The sequence below is a fragment of the Impatiens glandulifera genome, chromosome 4, assembly GCF_907164915.1.
Source record: "Impatiens glandulifera chromosome 4, dImpGla2.1, whole genome shotgun sequence".
Classification (NCBI taxonomy): Eukaryota; Viridiplantae; Streptophyta; class Magnoliopsida; order Ericales; family Balsaminaceae; genus Impatiens; species Impatiens glandulifera.
The window spans coordinates 15,746,693-15,773,872 of NC_061865.1; positions in this window are offsets into that span (position 1 = coordinate 15,746,693).

Genomic DNA, 27,180 nt, shown 5'->3' on the forward strand with positions numbered 1-27,180 from the left:
GTGCTCATTGGACCACATACATTAGTATGTATTACGCCCAGTAGTTCAGTAGCCCTTTCAAACGTTCCTTTGAAAGGTGACCTTGTCATCTTGCCCATCAGACATGATTCACATGTATCAATGGATTCAAAATCCATGTCTTTTAGAAGCCCATCTTTGTGGATCTTCTTCATGCGATTCTCACTAATGTGACCCAATCGACAATGCCATATGTAGGCCTCACTCAAACTATTTAATTTTTGTCTTTTGTTATTTATGTTATACAATTCTGATTTGAGATCCAATACAAAGAGTCCATTACTCATTGGAGCAGTCGCATAGAAAATATCATTCTTAAAAACATAAATATTTCCATTTTTAATGCTAAATTCAAAACCTTCAGAATGTATTACAGCAACCGAAACAAGGTTCTTAGTAATGCAAGGAACATAATAACAATTATTCAGTTCTAATATTAAACCAGAAGGTGAAGATAGACTTAAATCTCCTACGGTAAGTGCAGCAACACTTGCTCCATTTCCAACGCACAGGTCTATCTCTCATTTCTTCACTTGTCTTTTATTTCAAAGTCCCCGCACATATGAAATAATGTGAGCACCACATGCAGTATCTAATACCCAAGTAGGACAATTATTTAATGTGAGAACATCGGTTGTCATAATCTCAATAACATAAATACCTGAAGTGGAACTCACAGTCCCGTTCTTCTTGTCTTCTAGGTACTTGGGACAATTTCTTTTCCAGTGTCCCTTGGCCTTGCAGTAAAAACAATCATGATCAGCAATCATCTTTGGCTTCTCACCACCCTTGGGTTTGGCAACTTGCTTTCCTTTCCCTTGGTTATTGTTCTTTTTCTTAGCCACCTTCTTAAACCCCTTCCCATTGTTGACATTTAGAACTTCCTTTTTCTTGTCATCAATAATATTGCCTTCAGTATTTTTAAGCATGTTATGGAGCTCATTCAGATCATGCTTTAGACCATTCATATGGTATTGCATTCTAAATTGTGCAAAACCATCATGTAAGGATCTAAGAACAATATCAGTGGCCAACTCTTGGTCATATGGGGTCCCCAGATTTTCCATCCTCTTGAAAAGCCCAGTCAGGCTAATCACATGAGGACTCACTGGTTTTCCCTTCACAAGCTTGCTATCAAGTATAGCCTTGTGAGTCTCATATCGCTCTATCCTTGCCTGATCCTAAAACAGCGTTTTCAGTTCAGTTATGATAGTATAAACATCAGAATTCAAAAACCTTTTTGCAATTCAGGCTCCATTGCAGCTAGCATGAGACAAGTAACAAGTAATGCTTTAGTTTTCACCCGAGTTGATGTTGCCTTCTCCTCATCTGATAAGGTTCCGGTCACAGTAGGGATAGGGGTAGTTAGGACGTCCTCACGTCCCTCAGACCTGAGAATAATTCTCAAATTCCTTTCCCAATCAAGGAAGTTCGTTTCATTGAGCTTGTTTTTCTCAACAATTGAGCGCAGAGAGAATTTCAAATTATCGTTCGACATATTCTACAAAATATAAATGACATACAAATCAATTTATGTTTTGAAATTTGCAAAATACTTATAATTGAACAATTTAAAATAAGTGAATGCACATCTTATTCAAGTTTTTATAGTCCCTTATGAATAAAATGATTCCAAGATCCCATTATAGACAATCCCCAACGTACTTTTGTACTGCCTTAGGTCTTGTGTGTTCAAGGTAAGTAACAATTACTAATTATAACTTCTTATAATTCTTGGTTGATGATCCACATCCAATGTAGGATTCATCCCCATGCCTCAAGATCCAAAACTTTGCCTTTTGGTCTCTTGTTGGGTACAACCATATCAAGGTTTATGAATCCCTGTATAGATTCATCCTCAGGAGCCTAAGGTTGAGGAAAGACACCCTCGCTTTTGCAAAACCTATCCAACCAAAACCATAAACTTCATGGGTCATGACACGGAAAGGAATTGCCCCAATTTTCTTTAGGAACTTAAGTTTTGATTGTCTTTTATTTATTAGTGAAAATTATTATTAATAAAAACAATGCAATGAAAATTGTGATCCTAGTATGGCCCCTAAGATGCAAAAAAAAATATATAAAGAACTAAACTTCTTTGGTCTCCATGCTTGCACCCTTCATGGATCTCCATCCTTGAACTTCATGATTCTTATTTGTATTACATAATTATTTATAATAATCTAATTATCAAAATAAATTACAAAATACATAACGATACGTAGATCGTGTTATAAGAAAACATAACGATGCTCATATCGTATTTCTGGGCCATCTTTAATAAGTGGGATTTCCTAACTTTTAGAAAACAAATATATCATATTTATTTGATCCAAATATTTATATAATCCAATTAAAATAAATATTTCTTTTATTTTCTTAAAGATAGTTTTACATCTTAATCTATGTAAAATTATATCATCGATATAGATCCACATCAAAATTAACAGTTAATTTATTATTCCTTTCAATATATGCAACCTTGCGCTCTGATACCACTGTTGGTTAATTAGATGTTCGCTGCGGAATAATTTATAGATCTAATCTAAACATCTAATCATATGATCATGCATAATTGATAAAATCATGATATATAGTTTATAGAAATATACCTTTGATGCGTGAACCGGATCAGATCTGGTAGTAATGAATAATCGAGAGCCCCACGTGTTTCTCTTCTACTTGGTCCACACGAGCCCGACTAGATCTCTATACTTTCGACTGCTAGGACGAAAAAGACAAAGGGAAGCAATCCAATTTCTAGATTAAAAGATGATTTCTTCCTCTTGGAGTTCTCACCGTAATATAACAAAAGCCGTTTTAAAAGAGAAACAATTCTCTCTCTATTCACTTCCGTTTTTTTGCAAATAAGTGAATCCTTTTGTATTAAATAAAATTTCATAATTAACCATTAATTATATATTATTTTATTTCACAAATAAATAATATTTCTTATTATTAATAATATCTAATATGTATTAATTATATATTATTTTATTTCACAATCTTAACTCCATAATTAACCATTAATTATATATTATTTTATTTCACAAATAAATAATATTTCTTATTATTAATAAAATCTAATATGTATTAATTATATATTATTTTATTTCACAAATAAATAATATTTCTTATTATTAATAATATCTAATATGTATTAATAATTAATCATCTTTCTCATTTATCTAGTCGGTCAACTCTAATTGTGTGACCTCATAGGACCCGATTATAATAGTTATAGGTTTAACCCCATTAATCGTAGTTGGCTTCTAGCAAAGCACTACGACTCCTAAAATAATCGGATTAAATTATATCTGTTAATTTGTCCTTTTCAAGTTTAGTCATTGCACATTAAATTAAAGGACACAATTCCTTCAGATTTCACACAGAAAGGACAGTAGATGGATAATAGGGTAAACAAGTAAGCAATTAACGCGTAAGCTGGGGAGATTCACATGTGTGCTAACTTTTCAAGAGTTCGAGAGAATCAGAGAGCTCATAGAGATTCGTCGTTGTCCTTGGGTCACCTTTTATACTAGAGACTCAGCAACGATCGAATCTTCTTCTTTGAAACGTGTCAGTTATCCGTTGGATGTACGCTAGGTGTACGGGAAAGTACACAAGAATATATTTGTTGGATCGTGGCGTATTGAATTGTACTAGAGAATATTCGCTGAAATGTGATGTACGGGAAGGTACAAAAACGTACTGGTGAATATTGAGTACGTGGCACTTGAGCGGTTACAATTTGATAAGCAGGCCAGGCAGACGGATGATCAGATAGGCGAACACTTCTTCAAATGGTTGCTGAAGCAAGGCGTCTACTTACGCACTTCTTCAGACGACAAGTCTAATGAGACCAAGTCTGATGTAGTTAGACGACGTCTAAGTGCACATAGTCTAAAATACCCTTGGTGTTATGGATAACAGTGCAAAATTTTACTCGCCTTAATTTTCCTTGAACACAATGTTTAAAAAATCTAATTTACAAATTTGTGTACCTTTCAACACTCCGTGCTTAACAAGAGTTTGTATAGATTTCTCACCAGCATGTCCAATCGCATATGTCATAGATTTGTTGCCTCTAATTCTTTACCATTCCCATAAGTTGATACATGTACTACTGTCTCATTAACTGTACTACCATAATAGTAATACATATTATTATTTTTCTTAATTTTTTTCAACATCACTATTGTTCCAGAGATTATTTTAGAATTCCGTTTTCCATTCTCACGTGTAGGATTTTTGACTTTAAGCCCCTTAAAGAAATGAGATTCTTTTTCATATTTGATATGTACCGAACATCTCTAATAATTCAGGTGGATCCATCATCATTTCTCAACATGATTGAACCTATCCTTTTTATTTTACATGTATTAGCATCTCCACGTAAACAACTCTACCATCTAAGGGTGACAAGAAAGAATGAAAGAAAGAACAATGGCAAAGACAATAGAGTTGAGTTTGAGGAAATCAACTCCTATCGTCTTGTTTTAGTTGATTGATTGCTAGTTTCATTCCTTATGCACTTTTGTACATTGATTTCATGATTGTGTGTATTTCTTAGGCCAACTGTGGATTCCTCATGGTCATCGTGTGTTGACTTTGAGCAAATTGTTGTAAGCTCAATTTCAGCTCTTGCACTCCTTTTACCCTTTTCGGATCTTTTGAATTAATGACGCAAGTCATTTCTAAAAAAAAAACTCTAACATCTAGTTTTTTAAAGTCAAAGAATTACTCTCGAATTGGTGTCATATAATAAGTGCAGATTGAATCCAATATCCGCGCGTTAGGATGTGATGTTGTGTGTGACATTGAAATGAGTATTCTGAATCTGCATCACCTTTATTTTCTGCAATATTTGCATTTCAGAATTTTTCTCTTTCTTCATCAACTTTGGGCAATTAATATTCCAATGACATTTCTCACGATAGAAAATACATTCATCTTTGGCAACTCTACTTTTGGATCTTCATCCTCTCTATTTTAATTTGTTTTGCTGGCGACTCTGACCACCAATATTTTATTTGCTCTAGCTATTTTGTTTTTCATTTTGTCCTATTTCTCAATTTGTGACCATATAAAAATAAATATTATTTTAAAAGATTTTGAAAATACATAGGAGTTTTAAAAATTTATTATATTAAAATAATTAATTTTATTCAAATTTTAATAATATGGAGATTAAATAATAATTTGATTAAAACCCGGTTTAAATTAATCAAATACAATTAATTTAAAAGAATATTTATTTTAAAACAGAGTTGCCAAATAATTTTAGAAAAATCAGTAAAAGGCACATGTATAAACGTATTTTATACTAGAATTTCTATAAGAGGTTCGGTTTTTGGTTACACTCGGGAAAGAGCTTTCACGGTATGTCCTCTGCACTTGTCAAAGGACAATTTTATTTTTTAAATAAAAGTCTAGCTATTACAAAATTTATTTATAACATTTTATTTCTTTTAATTAGTAGTCTGGGGGTCCTAAACGAGGATGATTTAAATTACGTAAATAATTGTACAAAATTAATTTTAAAAGGGCGTACCTGAAATTGTGTTGATATAAGATTAAGTAAAAAAATCCTAAAAAATATCAGAAAAGTATTAGAATTTAAAAATAAATTACAAACGGGGCCTTAGCCAAAATATTTGTTTAGGAAATATCCCGAAAATATTTATATATCATTTTCTGACCTTTCAGGATTATTTGAAAATGGATCAGGGTTCCAAAATTACAAAAATAATTTTGGATTTTAAAAAGTGGAACCAAATAAGCCTTAGGATCGGAGTCCTAGGTTTGGGTCGGGTTATAACGATATGGGCTCGGTCTAGACTAGGGTGGTCTGGATCAGGGCTCGGGAGCGTTGGTCCATGGATCTGAAGGGCTTAGTCCTAGATTCGGGAGGCTCGATCTCGAACTCGGACCTAGGTTAAGGGGTCCTCGATCTTAGGTTAAAAGGGAACTCAATCCTAGGTAGAAAATTTGGTCATAAGCTAAAGGGAGGGCTCTGTCCTAGGTTAGAAAAATTGTTCATAGGATAAAGGGAGTGTTCAATTTTAAGTTAGAAAACTTGGTCCTAGGATAAAGGGAGTGATCGGTTCTAGGTTAAAAAACTCGGTCGGATTTCTCGGTCCTAGGCTAAAACACTAGTCCTCGAGTTCGGTCCTAACTCAAGAACATTAGTCATTGGTCTTAGTCCTAACTTAAGAACATTGGTCTTTGGTCTCGATCCAAAGCTAAGAACCTTGGTTCTTTGCATTGGTCCAAGAGGACTGAATGTATTTGAATTATGCAAAACAGGTCTTATATCTTTTAATACATATCAAGAAATCATGATCTATAAGTTAGAACCAACTCATATGATTGTGGGGATTAAAAGTCCTAACCCTAATCACGATCAGTCGATATCTACAAAAATCAATTTCTTAAAATCATTTTAGGTCAAATTGTGTGATATTTTGAATTAGGCTATCTCATGGCCTCTTGTTCCAACAACTTTGAAATGATGAACATAGTCGAACACAACCAAAACAAGAACATCATTACAGCTCTATAACAACTTTTGAAATCCAAATTCAAATCCATTATTTTAAATTTTAGTTGGATCAAACATGATCGAGATGTTGATATAATAATTTGAAAATCATCCTAACATGTTTATAAACATGGGAAAGACTTAAAATAGATATAAGAAAAAGATTTGATCCCAATTATTATGATGATCACGTTAACGATCTTTACAAGATAAGGCAACTTAGTTGTACTAAGAACCAAAACGACAAATTTGAAGAAATACTTGACCGTCTATTGTAAATATTAATGGATAATAAAATTAAGGCATACCTTAACACTTTAGATGAAGAAATTGTTAAATCAGTAAGAATGTTGGAGCCAATGAGACTTCAACGAGCTAGGGGATTGGCGGAAAAGTCACGAATGCCGCAATACAACAGAAGGGTTGCATGTACAATAAATGGGCAGTCCATTACTACCATTGCCACAATTTCAAACAAAGGTTAAACAGAAGGATAAGACGAAAAACTTTAAGTTAACCGATCATATATGAAAAGAGTGGAGGAGATTAGATGATAAAACAAGGGAAGATAAAAAAAATTAAAGGTTTATGTTATAATTGTGATGAATTAATTTGTAAAAGGCCATAACTGTCAAGTTGTTGTTTATGTTTTGGACAATAAAAAAGAGATAGAACAAAATACAACAATATCGGAAGCCGAATTGAACTTGTGAGATTATGAAAGTTCATTCCATAAATAAATTTCAAACCATGAGATTAACATGTTTTATTGGCATATTTTCGATTCTCATAATAGTTGACTCGGGCAGCACACATAACTTATTAACCCAAAATAAAAAATAAAAAAAAATATCTTGGTCATTATCACCTACAAAAAGATATTGATGTCACCATTGTAAATGGTTTTCTATTCACAATCAATGTGTTGTGATCTAATTTGAAATATTCAAGGTCTGAAATTTAAGGGAAATATAAATGCATTAACCTTGTGTGTTACAATATGATACTTGGTATTGAATGATTAACAAGTCTAAGGGAAATTAATAGAATTTCAAAACTCTTATTATAACTTTCTCAAGAGGAGGTCAATAACACAAACTACAAGGTTATCAAGAATTCAAAATAAAGTGATGAACTATGAACATCTTATGATATTGCTAAAAAAGGTGGGATGACATCAATGGTACAAGCAATGACAACACCAATATCAACAACAACAGAAATTCAATCAAGATTCAAACAATTGAAAAATTAAAGGAAGAAAATTTGAATCAATTATTAAGACAATATACAAACTTATTTGAGAAGCCTACTATAATGCCTCTAGAAAGAAAGGAATATCATAAAATACAACTTAAAAAAGCACAAATCCAATGGCCCTATCGATATGCTTCACTATAGAAAAATGAGATTGAGAAATTAATTGAAGAATGTTGGACAAAAGCATTATATGAGATAGTAATATGGTATATTCCTCACTACTGTTGTTAAGTGCAGAAAAAATATAATTTCTTGGCAGATGTCCGTTGATTATAGGAAATTGAACTTGAAAACAACACAATACAAATATCCAATACTTCCTAAATTTATTAACATAAAATATATCTTCGCGTAAAATATTTAATACACCGAATTTTATTTTTTCAAGCGTTACAATAAATTTTAGTTTATTAAAAAAGTATGCTCTAAAGCACACAATTACTATGGTAATTATTTTTTTGGCTAAAACTTGCACTAATGACTTGTTAGTAATCTTACTATAGAAAATAGTTAATATTTTGTTAGTCTATTAACTTAAAAGATGTGAATGTCTCAAGTGAACAGTACAAGACAAATTCAAATAATTGGTCAGGTCGATTGAATCTAACTGAATCTGTTCTTAAAATTAAAAGGAAAAGAAATGGTTTGGAGAATCCGAAATAGAAAAGATAAATTGAGTAATGTCATTACAACATATATTCAAAATATACAATTTTTTTTTTTTGTTTTTGGCAAAGCATAAGCATAAGCTTAAGTTTAATCAACAACTTTATCTCATAACATTTTCAAAATTTATAAAAAAATATATAATTGAATTATAAGTTATTTAAAAAAAAAAATCTTATTATACATTAATTAATACAATATATTATGAAAAGACAGGTCATTCATTAATTAATACAATAACTTGTAGCAGGCCTAGTGTACTGTAAGATGATGATGAGTAGGAGGAACCGAGGAAACTAGAAGGAAGACATGCATGGATGGAGAAAATAGGGTTTTCCAAGTCGAACTGATAATGGTAGAACAAGCAAATCTTCACCAAAGCTCACATCTTTCCCTTCTAGTTTTCTTCTTCTTCTTCTTCAGTTCTTCATAGCTCAAGCTAGCTCACATCTTTTCCTTCAAGTTTTCTTCTTCTTCTTCAGTTCTTCATACCTCAAGCTCCGGCCTTCGTCCAGCCTCCACCAATCATTTTGATCTACTTACTGAGTGAGTTTCTGGAAACCATTCTATATAAAGCATTGTTTTTCGGGTTGATTTCTAAATTTGTATTTTTAATCAACTGTTTGTCTCAATCTCATAGTCTCTGTTATAGCGTTATGTTAGTAAAGAAACAAGTTGTTCTTATTATAGGTAATCATGACTTCGTCTGAGAAGGTATCAGCACTCGTGCGTCTGAAGAGAAGTTGTGCTAACAAAATATATCATATTAATCGTGCGTGGAAGAATCTTGAAGAACATTTAGATTCTTCAGAAAAAGCGTTTGAAGAAGCCACCGTTGAGCTTCAGCTCAGAGAGGATGGTTTAAATTCTACCCGTAAATCCATTGAAGAAAGTAAAGTAGAAGTTGAGTTGTTAAATAAGTCGGTGGAGTCCCGTTTGGATAAATTGCTCCAGAGGGAGAAGCAAGCTGACGATTTGGATCTTAAGGAGAGAGTACTTAATGATAGCTTCAAAAGGCTTGATGAGATCCAAAAACTGCATGAGGAGACAGGAGAGGCAAACAAAATGAGAGGTAAAGAACTTGATTCTCTTGAAGCCTCCTTCAATCGATCTCTTAAGGAATTCCATTTGAAAGAGAAGTATTTTAAGTTGGACAAGGAAAAGTTAGATCTGAACATGAAAGAGCTTGGACTTAAACAAGAGGAACTTGAGGAGAAGTTGAAAGAAATTGACAAGACTCGAGAAGTGGAAGTTGAAATGGAAAGGAATTGTCTTCACGAACAAAGGAGGGATCTTGAGTTAAAAGAGCAACAGTTGACTTCACATATCACGGTTGAGAAAGTGAAAGAGAACCTGGCCGAACTTGCCAATTTAGATAACAGTACTACTGCAGAGGAGGAACTAATCGCCTTGCAAACTGTTATCAAATGCATTGTTGATCGAGGACATCAATTATTGTTTCCAGTCAAGCCCCTTATGGAACGAGTTTCCAAGTTGCTACAGAAAAAGACTGGTGAGAAAAAACGCCCTGCATCTTTCCCTGATTCAAACTCGGAATCTCACAGGGTCAAGAAAGATTGCAGTGATGTCTCCATTCATGTAACTCCCTTTATCCCTTCATCTTCAGTTGATGATCTTAATCATTTGAAAACACTGAAACAATGTGTTATAGGCTTAATACCAACTATATTAACTATCAAACAAAACATAAATGTGTACTTAACCATGTCATTTAGTGTTTTGTATAGTTTTAGCTTTTAAGGTATTATCACTTTGAATCTCTCTTGTGGTAGTTTATAACTGATTTTAAGTTATTTCTGTTTTCATTAATGGATGACAGAAGAACTAACTTAGTTCATGATAGAACTTTAGTGTAGTGTTTTCTCTTCTTGGCATGATAGAACTTTAGTGTAGTGTTTTCTCATCTTGGCATATTGACAACGAAGTTCTGTTTGTAACTGACAATATTCTGTTTTTGTTAATATTCAGGAAACAAACAACCAGATCGTCGCGATCACTTTATCCAAAAATTCATCCGATAAATCTGGAAGGTAACGAATTTCATTAATACTGTGTTTCTAATATTTCAAGTTGATTGTGTTTCTAATATTTTAAGTTGATAATGATAAAGTAGTGTGAGGATCTGTATTACAGGACTAGTATTTCAACTTGTCTACTTTATTTCTTAGCTGATAGGTATTAACTAATTGCCATGTGAAGCCCACACTTCACATAATCTGAGAAGCTAGGTTTAAAACTGTCATTATTTATATCATTCTATTATTTATATAAATAGAGGTTCGAGTACGAGTGGAGGTACGAGTACGAGTGGAGGTACGAGTACGAGTGGAGGTACGAGTACGAGTGGAGGTACGAGTACGAGTGGAGGTACGAGTACGAGTGATTATACATATAGAGGTTCGAGTGAAAGTGGAGGTTCGAGTGAAAGTGGAAGTACATGAGATATGACATTGAATTACAATTCTTATACTTGAAAAATTATAAAATTGTAATTCAATCTCAATTCCTATTTTTGTAAAAAAGAATATAATAAAAATAATTTTAATATATATTATCTATTTTATTAAAATATTGGTTTGTCACAATAGCTAGAGAGGGATATGAGATTTTTTTAATTTTCAATTTTTATTAAAAATAATATTGGTTCAACATATTAATTTCATATATTAAAAAAATACCGTTAAATATTTTAATTTCTTAAATTTAAAAATAAAATATTGATTTAAAATGTTAATTTTTTAAATATATATATATATATATATATATATATATATATATATATATATATTAGTTCAAAATGTTAATTTAATAATAATCATCACTGAGGTGAGCACGTGATGATTACCCTAAAACCAAATAATTAAGCATCATTATATATATATATATATATATATTAATTCTTTTTCATAAGGGTGTGTTTGGTAATTCTGAAATTAGTATTTGAAATTGGATAGTTCAATTTTAATTCTTAAGTTTGATAAACCCTTTAATATTGAGAATTGAAATTTGAATTTCAATGGGATTTAATCTAGTATAATTTTATAGTTCTCAATTCTATTCATTTGAGGTCGAAATTGTAATTCTAAAATTTAATTATTTATATATTTTTTTCAAACAAAATAACTTATTATTTAAAACACGATTAAAGTTTTTAATCGATTAAATTTTATAGGATTTCGGGCTAAGAGATCTTGTGGATCTTGCTCCCACCTTTTAACCTAAAATGTCGTATTGTTACGGTCGTACTTCTTCAGCCCGCCATTAGTATATTCTCTCTCCGCGACCTTTCAAATCCATTACTGTTTACAAAAAGAGATCGAGCAAGCTCGACCATGGGAGATCGTAGCTCGCAAGCGGATCTTGCTCCCACCATTTAACCTAAGGCCTTGTTCGTTGTAGGTTTTTAAAAAAACCAATTCAAAATCAAATATCACTTCACTCCCTTTTTATCAATCACATCACTCAAATCATTAACCAAAATACTAAAATACCTTATATTTAAAATTATTATTTTTTATTTTATTTATATATATTAATACCCTTCTTTTTACCAAAAATAATCATTATCTCCTCAAAATCATCACCCATCATTTAATTTTTCTCTCTCTTGGTTTTAAAAAAAACTCACAACCGAACAACCTTTAAAATGTCATATTATTACGGTCGTACTACGGACGATTTCCCAAAGTAACCTTGTTTGGCGTTCACTTTCCCAAACTAACCTAGTTTGTTCATTCATTCTCAAACTAACCTAGTTTAATATTCAAACTCAATTTTTTATTTATTTATTTTTTTACATTTAAAATTCATTATATATAAACTAAATTATTTATATTTTGATATATATTTTAAATTATTATTTATATAAATTAAATTATTTATATTTTAATATGTATTTTAAATTATTATTTATATAAATTAAATTATTTATATTTTGATATATATTTTAAATTATTATTTTTATAAATTTGATTATTTATATTTTGATATATAATTTAAATTTAATTATTTTTTATAAATTTAATTAATATATTTTAATATATATATATATATATTTACATTTCAATTATTAATTATTATTTATATAGTGTAATAAGTATTCACTTTAGCATTCTAATAAATAATTAATAAATACTAATAAATTAAAAATATTTTAACCATAACAATATAATAATTAAATATTCATAAAAAAGTTTTTAATTATCAACTATTTATTAAATATAATAACATTTTTAATTAAATATAATAATAAAATTACTATATTTTAACTTATATTTAATAAATAATTGATAAATTTAAAAACATTTTTATGAATATTTAATTATTATATTGTTATGGTTAAAATATTTTAAATTTATTAGTATTTATCAATTATTTATTAGAATTATTTAATATTTATTGCCCTATATAAATAATAATTGAAATGTAAATATATATATATATATATTAAAATATAAATAATTAAATTTATAAAAAAAATTAAATTTAAATTATATATCAAAATTATAAAAATAATAATTTAAAATATTTATCAAAATATAAATAATTTAGTTTATATAAACAATAATTTAAAATATATATCAAAATATAAATAATTTAGTTTATATATAATGAATTTTAAATGTAAAAAAAGAAATAAAGAAAAAATTGAGTTTGAATAGTAAATTAGGTTAGTTTGAGAATGAATTAACAAACTAGGTTAGTTTGGGAAAGTGAACGTCAAACAAGGTTACTTTAGGAAACCATCTGTCGTACTACATAGCTGTTGCGTTCTTCAGCCCGCCATTAGCATATTCTCTCTCCGCGACCTTTCAAATCCATTACTGTTTACAAAAAGAGATCGAGCAAGCTCGGCCATGGCAGATCGTAACTCGCAATGAAGTAATCTCTCTATTCTACTACAACAAGGTGAACTGTCTATTCTGATCATTTCCTCAACTTTTGTTTCTTCAATGAGGTTTATAATGTTTTGCATTTTCTTCTTTTGACCCATGGATGAGCCCGGAGATGATGATCTTGACTGCACAGCTTTTCGACTCTAGATATCCCCAAACACCGTCTGTTTTACCTGACGATTACAAGAGCGATTGCGACTCTTCATCATCAGTCATCGATGAAAGGGAAATGAATGTCTACGATGTGACTTCTTCGTCGGTCATAGATGAAATAGAAAGGAACGTCTGCGATGTGTCTTCTTCGTCGGTCAGTAAGGATTTTCCTTTCGATCTTAACCTCCCTCCACCCATGAATGAGCCCGGAGATGATGACCTTGACTGCACAACTCTTCGACTCTAATGATCAATCGATTAAAGAAACATTCTTTTGTTCTCTATTTTTCACGGAGAGAAAAAAAGAAAAAAAGTCAAAGAAGCAGATAAAGATCATAGATACAAAAACCTGACGATTACCACAATGATTGCGACTCTTCATCATCTCCACGAGCTAACTGTATACGGAAGAGGAGGGAAGTTCTTAGCAGTTACTACTGAGAGAGCTGAAATATTCATAGTACGTTTCTTTTGGGATATCGAATGGGTGCGGACTCTATGATGGACATGGATAAACAAGTATTGGCGGCTCCAATGAAATCGGTAGTGGACAAATTCCAACTTCTTCCTAAATTTCTAAATGTACAGTCTTTCACTACTTTTTTGTTTTACTAGAACTTGAAGTGACTTACAGTCGTAATGTGTATGATATTTCAAGTAATGGGTATGATATTAGATTAAGAGATTTTCTTATTTGTGAGAACGCAATATGCTGTCTTTGTTGGAGGTGATTATCATGGCATCTTTTCTTAACATTTAGTTTACATTAGTTAATAAAACTTGATACATTTTGGATTGTGAATTCTCTTGTGACCTGATGTTACCACTATAGAGAGGACAATAACCTACAGATTTTATCACCTTTTACATGCTTTTGTAATTTCCTGAAAATTGGAGAATGATTAAATGGGTTAGGATTCCTATTAATTTTCCCAATGCGAGAGAATGAGAAGAAAATTGGAAGGGTAGGGAGAGAGAATTGATACTGTACATTATTCACTGTTTAATTTGTGATTGTAAAATGTTCCCCATGGCTTGATGAAATAAACGTGACAATGATTATGCATATGTTTGTTTGAATTTTCAAGGGAGAGGTTTGGTGAAGCAGCACTTAGATTCATATAACTACTTTGTCAAGATTGGAATAAAAAAGATTATTCGTGCAAATGAGAAGATATTGTCAAAAGTAGATCCTAATGTCTGTCTTAGGTAAGATTAATATATATTCTTATGACATGGATTTAAGTCAATTCTTCTTACTTGGCCTCATGGTTGAGATTTGATGAAATCTCATAGTCTCATGTTCAAGACTTAGTAAAGAAGACGATTTAAGCAAATACACACATTTGTAATTCGTTTTTAAGTGCAAATTTGTGATTCATCATAGACCTTAACAATTGAAAAAGTGTCCTTGTAATGTATCTAAACTTCTTATTGGTCCTTTCTCTGTATAGGTACAAAGATATATGGATTGGTGAACCTATTTTAAACATCGATGGAGTGATAATTAAGCTTAGTCCTCAAAATTGTCGACTTTCTGATATGACGTAAGTTTACCTTATTAGGGAGTTTTGTCAAATTGATAAGGATGAAAGGTAAAGGAACGTCTGCGATGTGGCTTCTTCGTCGGTCATTAAGGCTCGAATCACACAATTTAAGGCTTTTATCCTTGATAAATGTTATTATGCTCCAGTTTTCTAAATGAGAGTTCTATTACTTGGAAAGTCCTAGTCCTTGAATTCTGGACTTAATCTATGTAATCTTTTTATTTCCTATATAAGTTCTTCTACGTGGTAAAAAAAATGCTTTTGGAAAGGAGGAAGTGGCAAGATTGGTGGATGATATTTACATGTGGTTCTTTTGTTATCACATTGGTTAAATTGTTTTTTTTGCCAACATGATAGTATGCTTGTAACTAATATGAGTTGAGAGTTCTCTTAGCACGTCTATTATATTATTATCTCTTTCTATAGAAAGGAGGAAGTGGCAAGATTGGTGGATGATATTTATAAAGTAGATGCTCAGGACTAAGTTACTATTATTTCTTTTTCCGCTTTTGTGTTAAGCTTATCTATTTTTTTATAAATGCTTTGCCACAAAAGGGTTTTTTTAGTGAGCGTGTCACATTTTACTCCTTTTTTTCTTTTGTAAAGAAAGAGGAAGAAAGTTATTCGATTTTCTCTCCTATTTACTACGGCGACGAAGAATCAAAATTTCACTATATTTATTCCTTTTTCTACTTCTTCTTCCAAGTGCAGGATAACCCCTGGGTTTTTTTCTACCAATTGGGGCTCTCCCTTCCCCACCCCCATGGGGATGGTCTACAGGGTTCATAACTACTCATCTTACTACGAGACGCTTCACCAGCCAACGCTTAGATCCGACTCTACCCAAACTTTTCTGGTTCACCCCAACATTCTCCACTTGTCCGACTATTGCTGAGCAATTTTTGGATATCAAACGGACCTTCCCAGAAGGTAATTTTAATGTGGCCAATTTCTTTTAACTGGAAAATTAAGTCAGGACATGTGCTTTTCTCTTTGAAGTTGTGTGTAACAAAACGAGATCCTATAACTATTTATGTCGCAGCAATTGCTCACATTTCAATCGGTGATCCGTGTGGCTCATGGCTTTTGAGTGGTCTAACCAAGAGTTTTTCGGGTCATAACACTATTTTGCGTTGTCGTAATGCCTTTTGTAGGATGCTTCGCCCTAATATTAATTATAATATTCCTTATACCGAGTTCTGTCAACTAATATGTCAGAAAAAATCTAACTATATACATTGGGATGGTAGCTGGGAGCTTTTAGTGGAAGGCGTTGATTTCAATGTAGATTGTCCTAAATGTATAATAGAAAACGAATTATTTTGCCTTCATTTTGACTGTTAAACAATTTATTTATATATATGTTTTTTGTTTTTGATTTTGATTTTGATTTGTTTGTTCAACTTTTATTAAACAATGTCTTTACTTATGGAAATAAGAAAATAAATAAAAATAAAGTTGAAATATACTGTGGTGAAAGATAAATTTATGATTGAATAAATTAAGTATAAAATATACTGTGTTAATATGAAATATTTATTTATTTATATATATAGATATTTATATACATAATAATAATTCTCAAATTTTCTCATACCATAATTACTTCCAAATAAAACAATTTAACCTTCTAAATTCTCATTTAAAAAATTATCTATATTAAATCTATTTCTTTATAAAATTGCACTTTAAAAATCACCTATTTAATGTATATCATATTTTTTAATAAATATTTTAATACTTCAAGTCACACTCTCAAATCAAATAAACCTATAATGAATTCTCATATAAAATATTATTTATATTAGTTGAGGTGTACATCAAATATTAAATTTATTTTCTAAAAATCACATATTTAATATATATATATATATATATTATTATTATTATTAAATATTTTAATCCTTCAAATAAAACAATTTTTAAAATTTGTATTTCAGTAAAACTATCATATTAAAAATGTATCTATAATTATTAGGTATTTATTAAATATTAATTATAAAATTTAACTTTAAATAAAGTAAAATAATGAAAGATATATATATATTTTTTATATAATTTGAATTATTTTTTTAAAAATAAAATTTATAAAAATTAGATAATATATATATATATATATATTATATAATAATTAAAATATATTAATTAATTTTAATTTGTATATATATATAATTATAAAATTAAATAATGTATGTTATAATTATTATTAAAATATATTAAAATTTAATATTTTATATATACACATTAAACCAAATATTTATCTATATTAATTAAGTTTAGCATGAAATACTAATTATAAAATATTAAAACCTGCAATAAAATCAAGAATTTTAAATATATATTATATTAATTATAAAATGTAACCTTTCAGTTATCCCATTATATTAATTATAAAATAGGCAAAAATAAAAAATAAAAAATAAATAAACAAAAAAATAAATAGATAAAAATTTAGTTATCATATTTAGCATTAAATACTAATTAAAAACATTAAAACCTACAATAAAATTAAAAATTTTAATTATATATTATATAAATTATAAAAGTTAACTTTCAGTTATCATATAATATTAATTATAATATAAAATTTAACTTTCAATTATCATATTATATTAATTATAAAATTTAATACACAAACAATAATTATGAAAAACATAAACCGTCTAACTACAATCTATATATATATAAGTTTTAACCCTCCAACCCACCTGCAAACCCATCTCCATAATAAGTTTTAACCCTCCAACCCACCTGCAAACTCAACTGCATTTTGAGTATTTCTTCAAATTCTCTCTCCTCCATACCCAAATTTGCAGGGACACTGTTCACATACTCAAAACTTTTTAAAACTTTCATTTTAGTTCTTTTAGTTTGTTTTTAATTAATTTACATAACTTATTTATATTTTAATTTGTTTATCTATTTTATTTATTTATATTTTAATTTATTTATATAATTTATTTATTTTTATTTATTTTTATTTATTTTTATTTATATGTGTAATTCATGATAATTTTAATTTTGTTTATATGATTAATTTATATTTAAATTTGTTTATATTTATATTTTATATTTTTTAAGTATTATAAATTTATAATAATAAAAAATATTGTATAAATAATTGATTTATAATTAGAATTTAAAAGTAATTAATAAGTTGTTGTAAAGTTATGGGTTCAATTTATAATTTTAGATAAATATATAGATAATATTGAAAAAATTAAAAATTATTGTAAAAAGGAATATTCTGAGAATATTCTTTTGAGTTTGAGTTTGGGTTTTTGGGTTGGAGATGAATTACTGTTTGATGGGATGTTTACTGCATTTTGGGTTTGAGAATATGTATTTGGGTTAGAGATGGCCTAATAAACCAATTCCCAAACTAACCTGATTTCTCGTTCAACTTCCCAAACTAACCTACTTTTTTCATTCATTCCCAAACTAACCTACTTTAGACCATCTCCAACCGAAAAACTCATTTTCAAACCCATTTTGGGTATGCGTTTGCAGCACTATTGGAGATGCTCTTACTATTCAAACTCAGTTTTCTTATTTATTTTTATTTTTTTTATATTTAAACTTATTATTATTATATATATATCTAAATTATTATTTTTATTAAATTATTTAAATTATTATTTTTATAAATTTGATTATTTATATTTTGATATATATTTAAATTATTATTTTTATAAATTTGATTATTTATATTTTGATATATATTTAAATTATTATTTTTATAAATTTGATTATTTATATTTTAATATATATTTACTTTTAATTATTATTTTATATAATATTTTATTTTTATTTTAAAAAGTTTAATATAATATTATATAAATGAGAATTTTTTAAATATAATGACAAAAACATTATAAAAAAAACATGATGGTTGAAATTGTCACCAAATAAAGTGGAAAATAAGAGATTAAACATTCCAGAAATAATAATAAAAACATAAGTCAAATATGTTTAGTAATGAACAAACCTAATATAAAATATAGTGTTAATAATTTCATATGCTCAAGAAAATCAATATTGGAGTTCTTAATAGCACATGATTGAAAGAAATATGATAATTTTATTCCAATGAAATTTTAAGAAAGAAGAAAAATTAAAGAAATTAAAATCATTTTTAATTGAAATGAATAGCTCAAGAAAGATCATAATTTAATAAAAACAAATACAACTCTTTAACCAACTAGGATAATAACATTTTATATTTTAAATTCAACACCAAATTTAATGAATGCGATGGTTCATGAATAGTTTTTAAACAGTCATAATTCTTTTTTGACTCTGCGCTATAAATTTCACTATTATTAGTGAGCAATAATGGAAGAACTCTATCATATTTATAGAGATAGAGAACATAATTCATATGGATATAGTAAGTCTTGCCTAAGCTATTTTAATGGTAGTCTTTATATTTTCCCTTTCATTCGTAGTATGAGGAAGAAGTGACTTTATAGGTCAAACTAATTGAGTTGAGGAATCAAACTATATCAATTTTTTAGAGATCGTTCTGCAATTTGAGAGTAAATGAATACTTGAGTCTGATTGTTAGTTGACCCGCCCATAAACTTAAAACGGTTAAAAAAAAATTAAAAATGCTATCACATTTATACCCAATTTTTTTTCACGGTTTTTAAATTATTATTCGTGCAAATTCACGGGATACATGCTAGTTAAACTAATATATTAAATCAACCAAACTTTTCATCTTTTTTTCCATCTAAATATTTGTTTTCCTATAAATAATTTTACATCAACAAGGTTCAATTTAAGAGAGAAGAGTGACAATCTGCCTATCCAAAGCATTTTAATTCATCGGTCTCCTTTTGCGACTTCTAACTCTAAGCTGTATCGATTTCTAATCTTCTCAATTTCTCTATCAACTATCTCTATATCGATTTTTAATCTTCTCAATTTCTCTATCAACATCATTATTTCAATAATTAAATTTGTAATATGTTATGTTTCAACAATCTATATATATATATAATGATGCTTAATTTTTAAAGTGTCCGGATTGCCGAGTCGAGAGCTATGATTAATTTGGATATGTATCGAACATCTATAATAATTCGGGTGGATCCATCATTATTTTTTAGCTTGATTGAAACTATTTATTTTATTTTACATGTATTAGAATCTCCCATGTAAACAACTCTATCATCTAGTTTTTTAAAGTCAAAGAATCACTCTCGATTTGGTGTCATATGATAAGTACAGATTGAGTCCAATATACACGCGTCAGGATGTGATGTTGTGTGTGACATCGATAAATAGTATTCTGAATCTACATCACATTTGTTTTCTGCAATATTTGCATTTCATAATCTTTCTCTTTCTTCTTCAACTTTGGGCAATTAATATTCCAATATTATTTCTCACGACAGAAAGCACATTCATCTTTGGAAACTCTACTTTTGGATCTTCCTCATCCGTCTTTTAATTTGTTTTGTTTACGTCTCCTAACCACCAATGTATCATCTGCTCTAGCTATTTTGTTTTTTCTTTTATCTAGTTTCCTCAATTCGTGATCATATAAAAGAAAACATTATTTTAAAAGATTTTGAAAATGCCTAGGAGCTTTAAAAATTAATATATTGCAATAATTAATTTTATTCAAAGTTTAATAATCTGGGGATCAAATAATAATTTGATTAAAACATATTTTAAATTAATCAAACACAATTAATTTAAAAGATTATTTATTTAAAAATAGATTCGCCAAATAATTTTAGAAAAGTTAGTAAAAGGTACGTGTATAAACATAATTTATACTAGAGTTTCTATAAGGGGTTCGACTTTTAATTACCCTCGAGAAAAGGCTTTTGCGGTATGTCCTTTACACCCATTAAAGGACGATTTTATTTTTTTAATAAAAGTCTGGCTACTATAACATTTATTTATAACATTTTATTTCCTTTAATTAGTAGTTTGGAGGTCCTAAACAATGATTGTTTAAATTACATAAATAATTGTACAAAATTATTTTAAAAGGGCGTATCTACGATTGCATTGATTTAAGATTAAGTAAAACCCCTAAAAAATCAAAAAATTATTAAAATTTAAAAACAAATTCCAAACGGGGCCTTAGGAAAAATATTTGTTTATGGAATATTTAGAAAATATTTAAATATCATTTTCTGACCTTTCGGGATTATTTGAAAATGGACCGGGATTCCAAAATTACAAAAATAATTTTGGATTTTGAAAAGTGAAACCAAATAGACCTTAGGATTGAAGTCCTAGGTTTGGGTCCGATTATACCGATATGGGCTCGGTCTAGACCGGGGTGGTTTGGATCAGGGCTCGGGAGCGTTGGTCCATGGATCTGAAGGGCTAGTCCTAGATTCGGGAGGCTCGATCTCGGACCTAGGTTAAGGGGTCCTCGATCTTAGGTTAAAAGGGAACTCAATCCTAGGTAGAAAATTTGGTCATAAGTTAAAAGGAGGGTTCTGTCCTTGGTTAGAAAAATCGTTCATAGGCTAAAGGGAGTGTTCAATTTTAGGTTAGAAAACTTGGTCCTAGGATAAAGGGAGTGCTCGGTCCTAGGTTAGAAAACTCGGTCGGATTTCTCGGTCCTAGGCTAAAACACTAGTCCTCGAGTTCGGTCCTAACTCAAGAACATTAGTCATTGGTCTCAGTCCTAACTTAAGAACATTGGTCTTTGGTCTCGATCCCAAGCTAAGAACCTCGGTTCTTTGCATTGGTCCAAGAGGACTGAATGTGTTTGAATTATGCAAAACAGGTCTTATATCTTTTAATACATATCAAGAAATCATGATCTATAAGTTACAACCAACTCATATGATTGTGGGGATTAAAGGCCCTAACCCTAATCACGATCAGTCGATATCTACAAAAATCAATTTCTTAAAATCATTTTAGGTCAAATTGTGTGATATTTTGAATTAGGCTATCTCATGGCCTCTTGTTCCAACACCTTTGAAATGATAAACATAGTCGAACACAACCAAAACAAGAACATCATAACAGCTCTATAATAACTTTTGAAATCCAAATTTAAATCCATTATTTTAAATTTCAGTTGGATCAAACATGATCGAGATGTTGATATAATAATTTGGAAATCATCCTAACATGTTTATAAACATGGGAAAGACTTAAAATAGATATAAGAAAAAGATTTGATCCCAATTATTATGATGATCACGTTAACGATCTTTACAAGATAAGGCAACTTAGTTGTACTAAGAACCAAAACGACAAATTTGAAGAAATACTTGATCGTCTATTGCAAATATTAATGGATAATAAAATTAAGGCCTACCTTAACACTTTAGATGAAGAAATTGTTAAATCGGTAAGAATGTTGGAGCCAATGAGACTTCAACGAGCTAGGGGATTGGCGGAAAAGTCACGAATGCCGCAATACAACAAAAGGGTTGCATGTACAATAAATGGGAAGTCCATTACTACCATTGCCACAATTTCAAACAAAGTTAGACAGAAGGATAAGACGAAAAATTTTAAGTTAACCGATCATATATAAAAACAGTGGAAGATATTAGATGATAAATCAAGGGTAGATAAAAAAAATTAAAGGTTTATGTTATAATTGTGATGAATTAATTTGTAAAAGGCCATAACTGTCAAGTTGTTGTTTATGTTTTGGACAATAAAAAAGAGATAGAACAAAATACAACAATATCGAAAGCCGAATTGAACTTGTGAGATTATGAAAGTTCATTACATACCATCACCATAAATAAATTTCAAACCATGAGATTAACATGTTTTATTGGCATATTTTCGATTCTCATAATAGTTGACTCGTGCAGCACACATAACTTCTTAACCCAAAATAAAAAATAAAAAAATCATATCTTGGTCATTATCACCTACAAAAAGATATTGATGTCACCATTGCAAATGGTTTTCTATTCACAATTAATATGTTGTGATGTAATTTGAAATATTCAAGGTCTGAAATTTAAGGGAAATATAAATGCATTAACCTTGTGTGTTACAATATGATACTTGGTATTGAATGATTGACAAGTCTAAGGGAAATTAATGGAATTTCAAAACTCTTATTATAATTTTCTCAAGAGGAGGTCAATAACACAAACTATAAGGTTATCAAGAATTCAAAATAAAGTGATGAACTATGAACATTTTATGATATTGCTAAAAAAAGGTGGGACGACATCAATGGTACAAGCAATGACAACACCAATATCAACAACAACAGAAATTCAATCAAGATTCAAACAATTGAAAAATTAAAGGAAGAAGATTTGAATCAATTATTAATACACTATACAAACTTATTTGAAAAGCCGACTATAATGCCTCTAGAAAGAAAGGAATATCATAAAATACAACTTAAAAAAGCACAAATTCAATGGCCCTATCGATATCCTTCACTATAGAAAAATGAGATTGAGAAATTAATTGAAGAATGTTGGACAAAAGCATTATATGAGATAGTAATATCGTATATTCCTCGCTACTGGTGTTAAGTGCAGAAAAAAATATAATTTCTTGGCGGATGTCCGTTGATTATAGGAAATTGAACTTGGAAACAACAAAATACAAATATCCAATACCTTTGGTTGGAGATTTACTCGATGAACTTCATGGCAATTCATTCTTCTTCAAGCTCGATTGTTACAATCGGTCTATCAACAAATACGCATGAAACAAGAATATATTCAAAGTACATTATCATTTCAGTCACTTATCTCTTATACGAGATTCAAAGGGAGTAAATTATGATATTTTGATTATTAAATTAAAATTTTAAAATAATAGTTTACCTAAAATTGATTAAACATTTCTTTAAATTAATTAATTATTAACATAAAATACATCTTCGCATAAAATATTTAAAACACCGAATTTTATTTTTTCGAGCGTTACAATAAATTTTAGTTTATTAAAAAAGTATACTCTAAAGCACACAATTACTATGGTAATTATTTTTTTGGCTAAAACTTGCACTAATGACTTGTTAGTAATCTTACTATAGAAAATAGTTAATATTTTGTTAGTCTATTAACTTAAAAGATGTGAATGTCTCAAGTGAACAGTACAAGACAAATTCAAATAATTGGTCAGGTCGATTGAATCTAACTGAATCTGTTCTTAAAATTAAAAGGAAAGAAATGGTTTGGAGAATCCGAAATAGAAAAGATAAATTGAGTAATGTCATTACAACATATATATATTCAAAATATACAATTATTTTTTTGTTTTTGCAAAGCATAAGCTTAAGTTTAATCAACCACTTTATCTCATAACATTTTCACAATTTATAAAAAAATATATAATTGAATTATAAGTTATTTTTTTAAAAAAAAAAAAAATCTTATTATACATTAATTAATACAATATATTATGAAAAGACAGGTAATTAATACAATAACTTGTAGCAGGCCTAGTGTACTGTAAGATGATAATGAGTAGGAGGAACCGAGGAAACTAGAAGGAAGACATGCATGGATGGAGAAAATAGGGTTTTCCAAGTCAAAGCTCACATCTTTCCCTTCAAGTTTTCTTCTTCAGTTCTTCATAGCTCAAGCTCCGTCCACCGGTCCACCAGTCATTTTGATCTATTTACTGAGTGAGTTTCTGGAAACCATTCTATATAAAGCATTGTTTTTCCGGGTTGATTTCTAAATTTGTATTTTTAATCAACTGTTTGTCTCAATCTCATAATCTCTGTTATAGCGTTATGTTAGTAAAGAAACAAGTTGTTCTTATTTTAGGTAATCATGACTTCGTCTGAGAAGGTATCAGCACTCGTGGGTTTGAAGAGAAGTTGTGTTAACAAAATATATCATATTAATCTTGCGTGGAAGAATCTTGAAGAACATTTAGATTCTTCAGAAAAAGCGTTTGAAGAAGCCACCGTTGAGCTTCAGCTCAGAGAGGATGGTTTGAATTCTACCCGTAAATCCATTGAAGAAAGTAAAGTAGAAGTTGAGTTGTTAAATAATTCGGTGGAGTCCCGTTTGGATAAATTGCTGCAGAGGGAGAAGCAAGCTGAAGATTTGGATCTTAAGGAGAGAGTACTTAATGATCGCTTCAAAAGGCTTGATGAGATCCAAAAACTGCATGAGGAGACAGGACAGGCAAACAAAATGAGAGGTAAAGAACTTGATTCTCTTGAAGCCTCCTTCAATCGATCTCTTAAGGAATTCCATTTGAAAGAGAAGTATTTTAAGTTGGACAAGGAAAAGTTAGATCTGCAAAAGAAAGAGCTTGGACTTAAACAAGAGGAACTTGAGGAGAAGTTGAAAGAAATTGACAAGACTCGAGAATCTGTAGATCACCATGCTAAGGAAGTTGAAATGGAAAGGAATCGTCTTCATGAACAAAGGAGGGATCTTGAGTTAAAAGAGCAACAGTTGACTTCACATAACAGTACTACTGCAGAGGAGGAACTAATCGCCTTGCAAACTGTTATCAAATGCATTGTTGCTCGTGGACATCAATTATCGTTTCCAGTCAAGCCCCTTATGGAACGAGTTTCCAATTTGCTACAGAAAAAGGCTGGTGATAATAAACGCCCTGGATCTTTCCTTGATTCAAACCCGGAAGCTCACAGGGTCAAGAAAGATTGCAGTGATGTCTCCATTCATGTAAATCTCTTTATCCCTTCATCTTCAGTTAATTATCTTAATCATTTGAAAACACTCAATACCAACTATATTAACTATCAAAGAAAACATAAATGAGTAGTTAACCATGTCATTAAGTGTTTTGTATAGTTTTAGCTTTTAAGGTATTATCACTTTGAATCTCTCTTATGGTAATTTACAACTGATTTTAAGTTATTTCCATTTTCTTTAATGGATGACAGACGAACTTACTTAGTTCATGATAGAACTTTAGTAGAGTGTTTTCTCATCTTAGCATGACCTAGTCAATATTGTCCTAATAATCGGGAGTCCGGTTCTTTTGTTGCAAAATCTCCATGTGCCCTGTTGCGGTCATCACGAGTCGTTATATTTCTAAATTTTAATTAAGTTGGTAAAAAAGAAAAGAAATCTTGAAAAAAAAGCCCTACCCGTTTGTAACCCAAATGTTTTCGTTCTGTCTCTTCATAGCAGTCTAACACTCCTCTTTCTCTCAATAGACGATTCACGATTTGTAACCCTACTTTACGATTATTTGTCTGAAACAAGCTCCGTAGCTTGCGAAAGTGATATGTTTTGAACATTATATGTACGAAACACTAATTTGGTTTTGGAAAATAATATTGACAATAAAGTTCTGTTTGTAACTAATAAGATTTTGTTTATAACTAACAAGGTTCTGTTTTTGTTAATATTCAGGAAACAAGCAACGAAATCGTCGCGATCACAGTATCCAACAACTCATCCGATAAATCTGGGAGGTAACGTAATTCATTAATACTGTGTTTCTAATATTTATAGTTACTAGTTCAACTTGTCTACTCTATTTCGTTGCTGATAGTTATTAGCTAATTGCAAACAATCTGTCTCAACATTTTTAGTCTTAATCAAATAATTTGTACGTTGCTATATTAAGCTCGCTCTTCACAAAATATTCTAAGAAGCTATGCTTAAAACTGTCATTATTTATATAATTCTATTATTTATATATATATATATTTTTTGTAGAGTTTTAAGGAAGCAATATCAAAAGGAAAAGAAGAAGTTTACTTTTATCAATGCTGAGTCATCGACAGATCCTGAAGCCTTATCTCTCATTGCTTGTGCAGCTGCTGATTCTGAAAACCCAAATCCCCTCAAAAGAAGGAAAACTTCTGTTCCTTATTTTATAACCAGAACCTCCCCGAAAGGCCTTTTTAACCTTATTCAAAATCTCTCTTACCAACAAAAGGAAGCCATCAAGGCCATTGGTTTTGGTTCCATTCTTTCACTAGGCATTTCAAAATGTCCAATTCAATTTTGCAGACATCTCGTGAGCACTTTCGACATCGTGAGGAGATCTCTTGTATTAAACAATGGTGACGAGATCCGGATTGATGAAGAAGATGTACAGTGTGTGCTGAACATTCCTAGAGGGGAAATTGAAATAGTTGAGTCCAATGGGAACGACTCAAAGG